This window comes from Natator depressus, chromosome 2 (assembly GCF_965152275.1).
Source record: "Natator depressus isolate rNatDep1 chromosome 2, rNatDep2.hap1, whole genome shotgun sequence".
Classification (NCBI taxonomy): Eukaryota; Metazoa; Chordata; order Testudines; family Cheloniidae; genus Natator; species Natator depressus.
In genome coordinates, this window is record NC_134235.1 from 188,470,821 (window position 1) to 188,486,638 (window position 15,818).

Here is a 15,818-nt window from a genome sequence, read left to right on the forward strand (position 1 = left end):
TTTTTTAGGGGCCTGCAAATGAAAAAAAGGTTGAAAACCACTGCTCTAATCTAAGCCATCTGGCAACAGTCCCTGCAGGACCATCCTCCAGCTGTGAATTGCCAGAATGCTGTTAGCTGAGAGCTCCCTGCTGTCAGAGTAATTCTCAGCTGGCCAGCTATGGCCAGATTCCAGCTCCTTTGTGCTTCTAGAGTAGCCGAATAGAGCTGGTTCAGGGGAGAGCATTTGACTCAGTATCTTTAGGGAGGCATTCGCTTCACACGGTTTGTCAAAAAGCACTCAGCACTGGTTTTGCAAAGGTGTGTCAGGCACCATAATTTAATCAGTTAATACTGGCATTTACACAGCACTTTATATCTCCAAAACTGTTTACATTCACTGGCCCAAAGACTCCTCTAATTAATAACCAGGCAACTATATTGAAATCAATGGGGTTGAATAGAGGCAACCAAGAGCAGAATCTAGCCCACTAACTAATAAATTAAACCTTGCAGCATCCATTAGGTGTGAGTACCAGTTTTATTATCCCCTTTTGACAGATGAGAAAACTGAGACCAAGGAAAGCCACATGACTTACCCAAGACCTTGCTGCAAGTCACTGCAGAGCTTGGATTTGAATGAATGAGTTTCTAATCCTGTCCTTAAACCAATCTGCCAGGCTGACTTCCTCCCCAGTTCATTATATTAAAACATTTATACGAAAAATGAACAATTCCCCTCTATTCCAACTTCTACTGATAATCATTAAACCATAGCATCATGCTTCTCGACTCATAGCATGTACTGTGTAGCGCTTGAGCTGCAGAAAGGGAGACCTCTGATTTTTTTTTTAAATCAAAACTTCCCTTTAACACCCATTTCCTTACCCATATATGTAGTCACAAACAAAATGTGATGTTAACCAAGAGTTAAAGTTGAAAGTGCTTCAGAGGAGTCTAGCTAACATCCTAAACCAATGGGTAATGAGAAATGCAAGAAAAAAACAATATAACCTTGTCCTCAAAATATTAGTAATATTAGTATTGAAACATGAGTCTCCCGACTCCCCAGGGCAAAATGCTGCTTTCGGAAGCACATGGCACATCTTGCCTCTAATAGACTGCCTGATGTCAATAGAATGAATCAATGCATTTAAGCCCAGATCCAAAGCCACTGAAGTCAATGGGAGACTTTCTGTTGATTTCAGTGGGCTTTGGATCAGTTCCTTAGGGAGAACATATTATCCGAGGCAAGATTTGCCATACGGCTATATGAACAGAATTTTGATGTAGGGGCATGAGACAGTGCTTTGAGCAGCCACTGAAAACAGAAATATTAACCCTTTGTTATTGATTCTCTACTCCACTCTGAAACTACTACAGTGCTTTGCACAATAGGTATAACTTACTGATGGATCAGTATCACTGCAAAGGTAGCAACCTCGGAGTTAAAATCTTAACACACAATTATTAATTATATGATTAATTTGAAACTGATCTGCTGCTAAGCTATTTCTTGCTGTGTATATTGAAAAATATCTAAGTGGCTGATAAATTTGACACAGCTGACTTTCGTTTTTACTTTTGGAAAATGCTACCCCAACAGATCTCAGAGTCAAGCTACACATCTGTCACTCCCTCCAGTCAAATCCTTGGAATTCTATATTCAGAGTCTTATTTCTTCCACAGTAGGGGCCTGATCCAATGCTTTTTAAAGTCAACAGGAGTCTTGCCATTGACTTCACTGGGTTTTTGAATTAGAACCTAGACGTGTTATGAAACTGACAATCATTACTGAAAAAAATGGATAAAAAAAGTTCTGTGTGAGACCCATCCAGTAATAGAAATATTGTGGATTGTTATTAGAAAACATATTACATATGTATTCCAGACATAGCAAAGAAAGATCTCTGGACAAGGAGATTACTAGAAGAAAATGTGTTATTAGTTATGTACAACACCTCACACTCTTTGAGGACTCAAAACTTCCAGTGAAGTCAATGGGTATTTTAGCTGTGCAAGAAATGCAGGTTCAGGCTCTATGTGCTGGTTTTATGTTAAACTCTGGTGTATCATTTTATTGTCTTTTATTATAACAAGCACTTAATCATCGAGCTGTGTTTAAAAACAAAACAAAAAAAACACTGCAAGATTAAAAGCCCTCAAAATTTGCCCTTTAAGTTTGCAGAGATTCCACAAACTGCTGATAACATTTCCCACAGAAGTTTTTGTATCAGTAAAATTTTCTTCAAAGATTGGCAATAAAACATTGTCTTTAGCTGAATGCTGGCAAAATGTCAATGAAGCTTTTACAGGACATTTTCACTTTTTGAGATGGGTTATGTTGGATTTCATCATCTGGCTGAAATCTATCACCCTGTAGTCTGACACATGTGCTCCAGCGGGTCATAGACTCAGTTACTGTCAAGGTTCCTCCCCCACTCTGAACTCTAGGGTACAGATGTGGGGACCTGCATGAAAAACCTCCTAAGCTTATCTTTACCAGCTTAGGTCAAAACTTCCCCAAGGTACAAAATATTCCACCCTTTGTCCTTGGATTGGCCGCTACCACCACCAAACAAATACTGGTTACTGGGGAAGAGCTGTTTTCACGCATCTTTCCCCCCAAAATACTTCCCAAAACCTTGCACCCCACTTTCTGGACAAGGTTTGGTAAAAAGCCTCACCAATTTGCCTAGGTGACTACAGACCCAGACCCTTGGATCCTAAGAACAATGAACAATCCTCCCAACACTTGCACCCCCCCTTTCCTGGGAAATGTTGGATAAAAAGCCTCACCAATTTGCATAGGTGACCACAGACCCAAACCCTTGGATCTGAGAACAATGAAAAAGCATTCAGTTTTCTTACAAGAAGACTTTTAATAAAAATAGAAGTAATTAGAAATAAGAAATCCCCCCTGTAAAATCAGGATGGTAGATACCTTACAGGGTAATTAGATTCAAAACATAGAGAACCCCTCTAGGCAAAACCTTAAGTTACAAAAAAGATACACAGACAGAAATAGTTATTCTATTCAGCACAATTCTTTTCTCAGCCATTTCAAGAAATCATAATCTAACACGTACCTAGCTAGATTACTTACTAAAAGTTCTAAGACTCCATTCCTGATCTATCCCCGGCAAAGACAGAATATAGACAGACACACAGACCCTTTGTTTCTCTCCCTCCTCCCAGCTTTTGAAAGTATCTTGTCTCCTCATTGGTCATTTTGGTCAGGTGCCAGCGAGGTTACCTTTAGCTTCTTAACCGTTTACAGGTGAGAGGAGATTTCCTCTGGCCAGGAGGGATTTTAAAAGGGTTTACCCTTCCCTTTATATTTATGACAGTTACCATGAAGAGAAAAGACAGAAAACCACTCAGGAGCAGCTAATATAGAGAGAAAAAATAATTTTTTAAAAGTATAAGCCATGTGAGAGATTAAATAAGTTATGAAAATTCCCAAAAGTACCTTCATTACAGTTTCAGAGTAGCAGCTGTGTTAGTCTGTATCCACAAAAAGAACAGGAGGACTTGTGGTACCTTAGAGACTAACAAATTTATTTGAGCATAAGCTTTCGTGAGCTACAGCCCACTTCATCAGATGCATAGAATGGAACATATAGTAAGAAGAGTTAGATAGATAGATTAGATAGAACATGAAAAGGTGCAGTAAGAGGCTAATTAATTAAGATGAGCTATTATCAGCAGGAGAAAAAAAACTTTTGTAGTGATAATCAAGATGGCCCATTTAGACAGTTGACAAGAAGGTGTGAGGATATTTAACATGGGAAAATAGATTCAATATGTGTAATGACCTAGCCACTCCCAGTCTCTATTTAAACCCAAGTTAATGGTAGTTTGCATATTAATTCAAGCTCAACAGTTTCTCTTTGGAGTATGTTTTTGAAGCTTTTCTGTTGCAAAATTGCCACCTTCAAGTCTGTTACTGAGTGGCCAGAGAGGTTGAAGTGTTCTCCTACCAGTTTTTGAATGTTTTTGAATCTGATTACCCTGTAAAGTTACCTTCCATCCTGATTTTACGGAGGTGCTTCTTTTACTTTTTTTTCTTTATAATAAAGTTCTGTTTTTTAAGAATCTGGTTTACCTATTTGGTTGGTATATTATTCTCAAGCCTTCCCAGGAAGGGGGTGTAGGGTTTGGGGGGATATTTTGGGGGAATAGGAATTCCAAGTGATTTCCCTGATTCTTTGTCTAAATCACTTGGTGGTGGCAGCGTACCATCCAAGGACAAAGGATTTCTGTCTTGGGGAAGTTTTTAATCTAAGCTGGTAGAAATAAGCTTAGGGGGCTTTCATGCGGGTCCCCACATCTGTACCCTAGAGTTCAGAGTGGGTACAGAACCCACAGACAAGCCACAGAACAGAGTTCAGAACCCACAAACAAGATACAATTCTGCAGTGACCTAGAATCCTACTTTCAACATCTCCAACTCAAAGAATATTTCCAACACACCTCTGAACAACATACTAACCCACAGAATCCTTCCTACCAACACTACAAAAAGAAGGATTCTGCGTGGACTCCTCCTGAATGTTGAAACAACAGACTGGACTTCTACATAGATTGCTTCCGTCGACATACATAGGCTGAAATTGTGAAAAAGCAGCATCATTTGCCCCATAACCTCAGCCGTGCTGAACACAATGCCGTCCACGGCCTCAGGAACAACTCTGATATCATAATCAAAAAGGCTGACAAAGGAGGGGCTGTCGTCATCATGAATAAGTTGGAATATGAACAAGAGGCTGCTAGGCAGCTCTTTAACTCCACATTCTACAGGCCATTATCCTCTGATCCCACTGCGGGTTACCAAAAGAAACTACACCATCTGTTCAAGAAACTCCCTGAAAAAGCACAGGAACAGATCTGTGCAGACACATGCCTAGAACCCCGACCAGGGGTATTCTATTTGCTACCCAAGATCCATAAACCTGGAAATCCTGGACTCCCCATCATCTCAGGCATTGGCACCCTAACAGCAGGATTGTCTGGCTATGTGGACTCTTTCCTCAGACCCTATGCTACCAGCACTCCCAGCTATCTTCGAGACACCACTGACTTCCTGAGGAAACTACAGTCCATCAGTGATCTTCCAGAAAACACCATCCTGGCCACTAAGGATGTAGAAGCCCTCTACACCAATATTCCACACAAAGATGGACTACAAGCTATCAGGAACAGTATCCCCGATAATGTCACGGCAAACCTTGTGGCTGACCTTTCTGACTTTGTCCTCACCCACAACTATTTCACATTTGGGGACTATATATACCTTCAAGTCAATGGCACTGCTATGGGTACCCGCATGGCCCCACAGTATGCCAACATTTTTATGGCTGACTTAGAACAATGCTTCCTTAGCTCTCGTCCCTAATGCCTCTACTCTACTTGCGCTACATTGATGACATCTTTATCATCTGGACCCACAGAAAAGAAGCCCTTGAGGAATTCCACCATGATTTCAACAATTTCCATCCCACCATCAACATCAGCCTAGACCAATCCACACAAGCGGTCCATTTCCTGGACACTACTGTGCTAATAAGTGATGGTCACATAAACAGCACCCTATACCAGAAACCTACTGACCGCTATACTTACCTACATGCCTCCAGCTTCCATCCAGGACACACCACATGATCCATTGTCTACAGCCAAGCTCTACGATACAACTGCATTTGCTCCAATCCCTCAGACAGAGACAAACACCTATAAGATCTCTATCAAGCATTCTTACAACTACAATACCCACCTGCTGAAGTGAAAAAACAGATTGACAGAGCCAGAAGAATACCCAGAAGTTACCTACTACAGGATAGGCCCAACAAAGAAAATAACAGAACACCAGTAGCTGTCACCTTCAGCCCCCAACTGAAACCTCTCCAGCACATCATCAAAGATCTACAACCTATCCTGAAAAATGATCCCTCACTCTCACAGATCTTGGGAGACAGACCAGTCCTCACTTACAGACAGCCCCCCAACCTGAAGCAAATACTCTCCAGCAACCACACACCACACAACAAAAACAGTAACCCAGGAACCTATCCTTGCAACAAAGCCCGATGCCAACTCTGTCCACATATTTATTCAAGTGTCAGCATCACAGGACCTAATCACGTTAGCCACGCCATCAGGGGCTCGTTCACCTGCACATCTACCAATGTGATATATGCCATCATGTGCCAGCAATGCCCCTCTGTCAAGTACATTGGCCAAACCGGACAGTCTCTATGCAGAAGAATAAATGGACACAAATCTGACATCAGGAATCATAACATTCAAAAACTGGTAGGAGAACACTTCAACCTCTCTGGCCACTCAGGAACAGACTTAAAGGTGGCAATTTTGCAACAGAAAAGCTTCAAAAACACACTCCAAAGAGAAACTGCTGAGCTTGAATTAATATGCAAACTAGATACCATTAACTTGGGTTTGAATAGAGACGGGAGTGGCTGGGTCATTACACATATTGAATCTATTTCCCCATGTTAAGTATCCTCACACCTTCTTGTCAACTGTCTAAATGGGCCATCTTGATTATCACTACAAAAGTTTTTTTTCTCCTGCTGATAATAGCTCATCTTAATTAATTAGCCTCTTACTCCACCTTTTCATGTTCTTTGTATGTGTGTGTGTACATATAATATAATATAATATAATATAATATAATATAATATATCTTTTTACTATGTGTTCCATTCTATGCATTCAATGAAGTGGGCTGTAGCCCACAAAAGCTTATGCTCAAATAAATTTGTTAGCCTCTAAGGTGCCACAAGTCCTCCTGTTCTTTTTTCATTACAGTTGTCAGATAAAATTTAAAAAAACTTAGAGGCTAGAAAAAGCCTTTGTCTAGGCTAAAGAAAATCTTTTCATGCAGGCGCAAGTTCTGCTAGGCTTCCAGGGTAAATTTAGTCTTGACAGACTGAAACAGGCCCCTGCCTAAACCAGCTTAACTAAGGCTATGCCTACACAACAGATCTTACAGCAGCACGGCTGTGCCACTGCAACTGTGCTGCTGTAAGGTCTCCCACGTAGCTGCTCTATGCCGACGGGAGAGAGCTCGCCCATCCACATAATTAAACCGTCCCCAACGAGTGACAGTAGCTAAGTCAGCGGGAGAGCGTCCACGGGGTGGCAATATAGCACTGTCCACACCAGCGCTTCAGTCAGTTAAATTTATGTCGGTCGGGGGGTGTTTTTTTTTCCACACCCCTTACAGACAAAAGTTTTACCGACAAAAGTGTTAGTGTAGACGTAGCCTTGGATTTCCAAAGGCGGAGCAAGCCTCCTAAACTAAGGGCTTGTCTACACACACAGTGCTGCGGCGGTGCAGCGGCACTGATGCCGCTGTGCTACTGGAGTGTGTCTAGTGAAGACGCTGTGCAGGTCTGCTCACCTCCAGATCTCCTACCCAAATGAGCTAATTCCCTGTCTTTTAATTCCTCCAGCAGATGGTGCATTTGCTGCAGGTGTGGCGGAGCAGGACTGGCTGAGCCCAAAATAATCCCTTAACCCCTTGTTGCTCAGCGTGGGGTGTGTACACCCCATCACAGATGATAGAAGGCCAGGGAGTTTGGACAATTCATAGATTTGAACAATTCTTCTGATAAATAGCCAGACTTCTAGATGCTTTTCTGAACTTTTAGAGGTTCCCTCATAAACTAGCTTCTTCTCCTTCCCCCACAGCACTGAGACTTGCTTATACTTTTACATGTATCATGTGATGGGGAAGCTGTGTATTAAACCCTATTTCATATAGATGGGCAATACTGACAGTTTTTATATACAGGGGGAGGCTGACTTACCATGTGCTTAAGGAGACCCCATGCCCTTGAATTCCAGGAAAGTCTATGCTAGGGTGCTTGATGGTTTTACAAAACTCAGTATTTTGTCCCAGTTTTTGCAACCTCATGAAGTCAGTGGCCAGCTGAGGCAATGAAATTAAGACCAGCCTGGTTATGCCCATTGACTGTAATGGGGCTTTGCTGATTTACACGAGCTGAGAATGTAGCCCATGTGTCTCAAGCGCTAACACATACAAAGCGTTTCACAAGACACCATCTTGCCCTTTCCCCTCTATAAGTGTGCTAAAATCCCTGATTGTTTAAAGAATAGGCCTTTTCATGCATTCAAGAAGCAAAGAACTCCACTTATGCCCACACACACACAGGGGGGCAGCACCAGGCCAAAATCTGCTCAGTAAATCCAAGCAACAAACCCCAACCTCTGACATTTTGTGTGCCTTTATCTATTTAATAATAGGCTCACCACTGGAAGTGCAATTCATAGATTCCAAGACCAGAAAGGACCTATGTGATCATCTAGTCTGACCTCCTGTGTAACACAGGCCAGAGACTTTCCCCAAAATAATTCCTGAGGACTGCAAAGCACTATAATTGCCAGAGTATCATAATTAGGGCAGTGATTTTTTTGCTTATGGTGTGGGGGGTTTTGGGGTTTTTTGTTTGTTTGTTTTTTTGTAAAATTGCAAACTATTCACATTGTTTTAAAAAATGACACTTTAGGCCTTGTGCTGGCCCACTGCACAGGGTGAATTTCACCCTACATGAATAAAAGCACTGCGTTAGGCTAACTCAGGGGTGAATTTCACTCTATATGGACAGCCATCTAAAATAAACCTTCAGCACCATATTAGTCCCATGTAAGCCCTATTTTGAGGTCTTGAGTGGTGCACAGGCCTTGTGCTGGAGCTTTGCACAGCTGCAAATTGCGCCTTTTGATTCTTGAGCTCATTTGTGACACCAGACTCTGCCACTTGCCGTGACTGTAAGCCACAAGTGAACTGTAAGGCACAGATCCTCAAAGGTATTTAGGCAGCTAACTCTCACTTAAAACAATGGGAGCTGGGTGTCTAAATACCTCTGAGGATGTGAGCCTAGTGTCTAGGTACACTAACTAAGTAAATATTTATATATATGAATAACCGATTTTTGGCTCTTGTAACATCTGCTTATCCTTATCCCAGGCATCTGAAAACCACTTATACTATTAAAGAAAATAATAGAACTGGCATTTTCCCACAACCACAGGTATTTAAAATATTTAAGAAAATAAGATAGCATGCATAAGCACTCTGATGGCCATCTTGCAGCCTTAGGGCAAGAGCAAAAGATTTCTTCCTGAGGGATGATTTTGTAAGAGTTTAGTATTAGAAATTAATATGTCCCCTCCCCACCCATAATGACAGAGACTTTGCAAGTATACTGATGATTTTCAATAAACTTCATTTACTTTTGTGCAAAAATATAAGAGATTGATAACCAATTTAAAGTTCCCAATGCAAAGTGGGAAATAATTTTCACTAGGAAGTGATTGGCTGATGAAAGTTCCAATTGTGTTGGTATCTGGTAGAATTACAGGTGTGGGGACTGGCTTGTTAAAGGGATTGGCAATAGAACACTGAGCCCTTCACTGCTAGATCACAGTGTGAATATGTCCCAGAGCAGCACCGATTGCAAGGCACCTTCTGCTGTCCTGTCTGAAACATGTTACTAGGGCTCATTCCAGTTCCTAAATGGTAAGAGCCATTAAAATCAAAGGAAGTTTATCCCACGAGACACCTATCTGCATCTTTAGGCTAAGGCCCAGACCCACAAAGGTAGTTAAGTGTCTAAACCTCAGATTTAGTCACCTATGTCCCAGAATTGGCTTCACTGCGATCCACAGAATTCCCACTAAACACTGTAGGGGCCTAAACTCACCCAGCATCCAGGTTTTCAAAGTAAGAGTTTCCTAGATAGCTGAGTTTCAGCTTCTGGGTAAATGTCCCGCTGACCCACTCTAGGCATCCAGATACCTATCTCTCACCTAAGCCTCAGAGTGATGCACAGAGCAGGGAAAGCTAGGCATTTGGCCACCTAACTCACATACAGGGGCTAATCTGGGAGGTATGCCCACAGGCTGCCTACCAAATCAGATCAAGGAGGAGGTGGTGACACCCGCCATACATATCCCAGCAGTTAGAGCACTTGCTTGGGAAACTAAGATTCAGCTCCCTGTCGCTGGGGGAAGGATTTGAACAGGGGTTTCTTACCTCTCAGGCAAGTGCTTTAACCACTGAGCTACAGGACAGTCTGTTGGGAGAGTCCCTCAGTCCCCCCTTTTGCAGCTATACCGTGACTAAATAATGAAAGAGTCATTGGAGCAGAGGGACTGGCCCCAGGATCTTCTACCTGGCAGGTGGGTTCCCTAGCCACTGGACTACAGTGTCTCTCACTCTTGCCCCATGACTTTTCTACTGTGAATAAATATTTAAACAGACATTGGGCCAGAAAGAGTGAGAGAGAATGACTCTGTAGTGCTAAGGGCATCCACTTGAGAAGTGGGAGACCCTGAGTCCAGTCCCTCTGCTCAAATCATCCTTTTATTATTTATCCACACTGAAACACCTTCCACAAAAGAAGCCCAATATGAGATTAGCCCAGTAGTTAGCAAGCTCTCCTGAGAGGTCAGAGACCCCTTGTTCAAATCCTCCCACCCTCTGCCAGTGAGGGGAATTGAACCAGGGGCTTCCACATCCCAGGCTAGTGTGCTAGCCACTGAGAGAAAAATTTTAAGATGGGTTTCCCCCACCCCTATTTTGTGTGCAGCAAGGCAGGGACCTAACTTATTCCCTCAAGAAGCAGCTTAGGCAAATAAACCACCTGAATCTAGGTGGTGGGTTCCCATTTGTGGATCATTAAGCACAGATAGGTGCTTCCCCGCAGCCCAGATTTAGGTACCTATCTCCAAGAGAGGGGTGGGCTTAGCGCACACCCTTATTGTCCGCACCTTCCATTGGCTAACTTAGGCGGGGAGCCTCCAAGCATAATGGCTTTTGTGGATCACATTCTTAGGTGCCTGTCTCTCCCCATTCATAGCATAGGGCACCTAGATACCTAACTCAGGCTTTGTGAATCTCAGAGTTGTTCTTCTGAACTTCTAGGTGCCTAAAACTTAGGCGCTGTTGTACTCAGTGTTACAACGCTTCAGTCTCTTTGTGGATCTCACCCGAAGTGTCCACATCACAATAACCATAATTACAATGGACACTAACTGGCCCATTTGTTGGTCTAAGATGGAAATAACATTAAAAACTAAACTACCATTTTATCACTCAAGTACATCATTTATTCATGAACATAGATTTATGCATCAAGATGTCTGCCTTCAGTTATCATTTAACAGTTTTGCTAAACATGGTGTTTCATTTAAATGATAAACTCCATACTGGACCTTTATCTATCTAACAAGGAATGGCAGGAGCCTTATTAAATAAGGACTACAAATGGACTAAACAGAATTCTGGATTTGATAGGCAATATTACATAGCAAAGAGTAACTAATTCCACTGCAGGAATTATTGGGTGAAAATCTATGGCCCGTATTAAGCAGGAGGTCTGACTAAATGGTTATAGTGGTCCTTTCTGGCCTTAAAATATATTAATTTATTCACTTTGCAGTAAGAAACAATTCAATCTATACATATTGGATTAAGAGGAATTCATTTGCTGGTCAGGAAAGATACATTTTAGGCAAGTTTTCTTTAGATATAAAATGAAAATAATGGGTTTATAGATTACTAGTTGATCTGAGCTGTGAATCCCAGGTACATTACACAGTGTGGTGGCTACCATGCAAAAAAGACTTCTTTTGATATGGTGCTGTGAAACTGAACCACAATATGAATTCTCAGTCCAAGAAAACCAAAAGTAGCTTTGTAAATAGAAAAACTCCTAATTGTTGCTCCTGCCTATTAGAGAATTAATAATATTGGATTTCTAGAACTTCAACAAGGTTCTTTGACAATGCAAAAGAAATATGTAGGTGGCAATACCCAGGGAATGATCAAGGAAAACCTGGATGTAAGAAAGTTGCCCCCTATATTGTCTCCTGCAGACTGGACACTGTGCGTTAACTGATCAATCTACAAGTTTTGGGAAATGACTATATGATGGAACAAAGCTTATGCGCATAGTAAATACACATGAACATTTGTTATACATCCTACCTTCTTAAAAATGCCAATGCCAATTTTTTAAACAATGGTTGGCATATTACCAAGAAAAAATTTGCCTACCATAATGTTCAGAGTGAGTAAGACACTAATCGAACATGCTGACATCAACTAAAAAGGCCAACCGTCAACCCAACCCTGCTTTTTACAAGCCTTATGAATATAGTGTGTTGGTGTGAGGCAATATTTAAGAGATCCTATCATCAGACAATAAACAAGCTCCAAGGTAGCCCCTTTGGTGAACCATGAAGTTCAGGATTCTCTCTTGGTTCAGAATTTTTTTTTGCTGGTATGTTGCACAGAAGATAAATCACACTATGTGGCATCTGGTGGTCCAAGCAGTGCAAGAGATGACAAACAAATGACTCTTCCATGTTCCTTCTTTTCTTTTTAAATACTGTATTTTTATGTCATCCACAGTTGTGCAGTGACATGAAGTAGAACAATAGCATTCAGGTAATAGGTCTGCCTATACAGTACCCAATCCCTGGAGATAGAAAGGTTACAGATGTGTTTCAACAATAAAGACAGATTTGCAAACAAACAAACTTGGTTAAAAGAGAGTGAAGGTTGGAATACCCAAAAGCAATATTACATCTGCTCTAAAACACTTTACACCTTTAAAAAACAAATAAAAACAAAAAACTTAGAATGTCTGGAAATGAACAACTAAAAGATCCAGTCTAGTCTCCACTGCCATACAGCCTTTCATTACTCATGTACACTATCTACTCAGATTTAACTTTGCCCCCTTGTTTTGTTCTGTTATGGAAATATGCTGTAGGGTGTATACAGTAGATGCTGTTACTACTGACATTGCTGCTTGCAGGCAGGGATACAGATTGTAAAACCCAGATCTAAGGAAATATCTAGTCTAACTACCTGCCTACTTTTCCCTCAATTGTTCAGGTGAAATTGATGTCCCCATTCAGGGAATTCTTCCTTAAAAAAAAGTCTTTCACGTTAGCAGAGCTCTGAAAATAGTTTAAAACAATAACAAACAAAAGCCTCTTGAAATCAAAAGTCAATGCATGAAACACCGAGAAAGCAATCACACAAGAATGGTGCAGGCTTTCATTTCTTTCCAGCAAAGTTTGGCTGCTTATTAGAAAGAAATGTGGAGGGAAATGTTATTTGTATGAGGTACCATGCTGGGAGTTTCAACCTGTTTAGTTCTGAGCTCCCAATGTTCAGAAAGATGCCTGGCTGAGTGGAATAAGATATATGGAGCTAAATTCTGTTATCATGAGTGGGGCTGCATGGGTATAGGTGAGTGGAGAATTTGACCTACTGAGTGCATTCTGATTTACAAACATTTAAGTGACAAACTCTCTAACTATCCTCCAAAACATAGCCTAGATACATCTCCCAGTTTGATAGCAAACCATTGATAACTACGCTTTGACTATAGTCTTTCAACCAGTTGTGCACCCACCTTATAATAATTTCAGTTAGATGACATTTCTCTAGCTTGCTTCTGAGAATGTCATGTGGGATTTTGTTAAAAGCCTTACTAAATCAAGATCCTGTATATCATGTCTGCAGCTTCCTCCAAACCACTAGGCAAGTAACCCGGTCAAGGAAAGAAATTAGGGTGGTTTGGCATGATTTGTTCTTGAAAAATCTATGTTGGCTAGAATTTATTATCCTCTAGGTGCTTACTTCATTCCAGTATCTTTCCAGGTGTCTAAGATAGGCTGACTGCTCTTTAATTCCCCAGGTCCTCTTTGTTTCCCTTTTTAAAGTTAAGTACTCTGTTTGTTCTCTCCAGTCCTCTGGAACTTCACAGCCCTATACAATATAAGGTTTATGAAGATTAAATTGATAAGCCAAATGATATAATAGGACAAGTGTGTTTGCAAAAAAAGCCTTACAGGATGTAGTGTCATATCTGATGCTTCTGAGGCTTTCATTCTGGGTATGAACATGAATTCAATGGGTACAATACATTTTTAGCCATTTCAGTTATAAAGCTACAGAAAGTGCCCAGTTCTTGACAGTTCTATTTTCTAATGAGCAGGGAAGAGCATTGTGCATAAACAGCCAGTCATTAGCTTGGTTTTAACCAAGACAAGTGACTATGGACCAGCCATGTGCTGTCCCCTGCCATAGGCCTCACCACCTTGGCACAACTTGCCCTAAGAAGGTTCCCTGATGAAAGGGAAAAGCAGTGAGTTCAGACCTCCAGGGGTTGCCTAGAGAGGCCTCTCAAGATCAGCTGAAAACAGAACTAGAGAGAGTTGGTCCTCTAGCACCTAGGAGGGCCAAGAGCAGGCAGAGACCAATCAGAGCCCAACAGGCAAGCTAAAAAGGTCTGTTTCCTTTTACTAGGAGCCCCAGTTCTGGGTGAAGCCAACACAGGACAGGGCAGCACAGCCTAACCCAAGTTACCTGGCCAACTCAGGTTCTTAACCTTGGTAACATTGACCTGGGGTTTCTATGAAGGACTAGGGTTTATATTATGGACTTTAACACCCAAGTGGCTATTTTGAGTTGAGATTTAATTTGTCTTCCGCTAATCCTGGAAGAGGTCTGGACTGAGAGCTGATCTATCTGGAAAGTTAGGCCATGGAGTTGGCAGACCAATGTGGAATCAGGACAGGAGGCAGTGCTCGAGAGGAAGAGTTCCTGTCATGCTGCGTCCTGCCACTAGGGGTTGCTGTGTTGGTGAGTACACACTATAATAGGAAGCCTTTTAAAAGTTATCCCTTTAGTTGCCATCACACTGAATATACACAGCCACTTGAAAACATGGATGTTCTTTCTATCTCCATTGAGACTATCAGTTAACAAAACCATCAATATCACACTGAGTTAATTTGACAAGATAAGAACAAAGCTGAGTGTTAGTCCATGAGATGCTGGAGCAGAGATGTCTGTCTTGAATTACCCATTAGGTGCTTCTGTCCATTACCTGAAGAAAAGTGGGACATCTGTTGGGTAGCAAACACACTGTCAGCAAAACCCTAAGCAAGTAACAGATCTAGTTCTGTGGTACTGCTGTTTATACTGCGCAATAATTACTTTAGGGAAAGTTAAGTCACAATTACAGTTGATTGAAAGATGGTAATTAATTGACATATTCACTCCTTATGAGTAACAAAAATGTTGAGGTCTGGTACTGAAACAGACAAGGATCTCACACATGATCACAAGTAATTTTCGAACGTTGTTAATCTTGTGCATTAACTCAAATGGAAAGTGTGTTTATTACAAATACTTCAGTTCAGGCCTGCATAAATTCTCCTGCTCTGATTCCAGCATAGCCTGCAGGAGACATAGTCAGTGAGGGCAAGCCACATCTTGCAAATCATGGGTGCACAAAACAATGCTGCTTGGCCACCTCTATCATTATCATTGCACAGTATATTGATACTGCCTTTTAATAGGTGTATACTTTGGCAATTCTAGTAACAGCTGTACAGTCAATAAAAGGAGTGTTGACTAGGTGCAAGATTCAACGCAAGATAAATGTTTATCACTGAACACGTCCTTGCTGAGGTTTGCTGTTTGACTACAACTAACCTGTTTCTAAGATCTGTTCTTGCTCTTGCCTTTTTCAGAGCTTTCCACATATTTTGATGTAATCTACGCATGCATTTTAGTGAAGCCCATATTTCAATAAACAAACATTTCCCATTAAGGCAAAAGCAAATCTCCCACTGATTCCAAGGAGTGCACATTCAAGCCCAGGCTGTAGATGTAGTGCCAGGAGAACTTCAAAAGGTCCAACAGATTCAGTTCAGATAAGGAGAAAAAAAAATCAGACACTTATCTATTTAAAAAAACTAGAT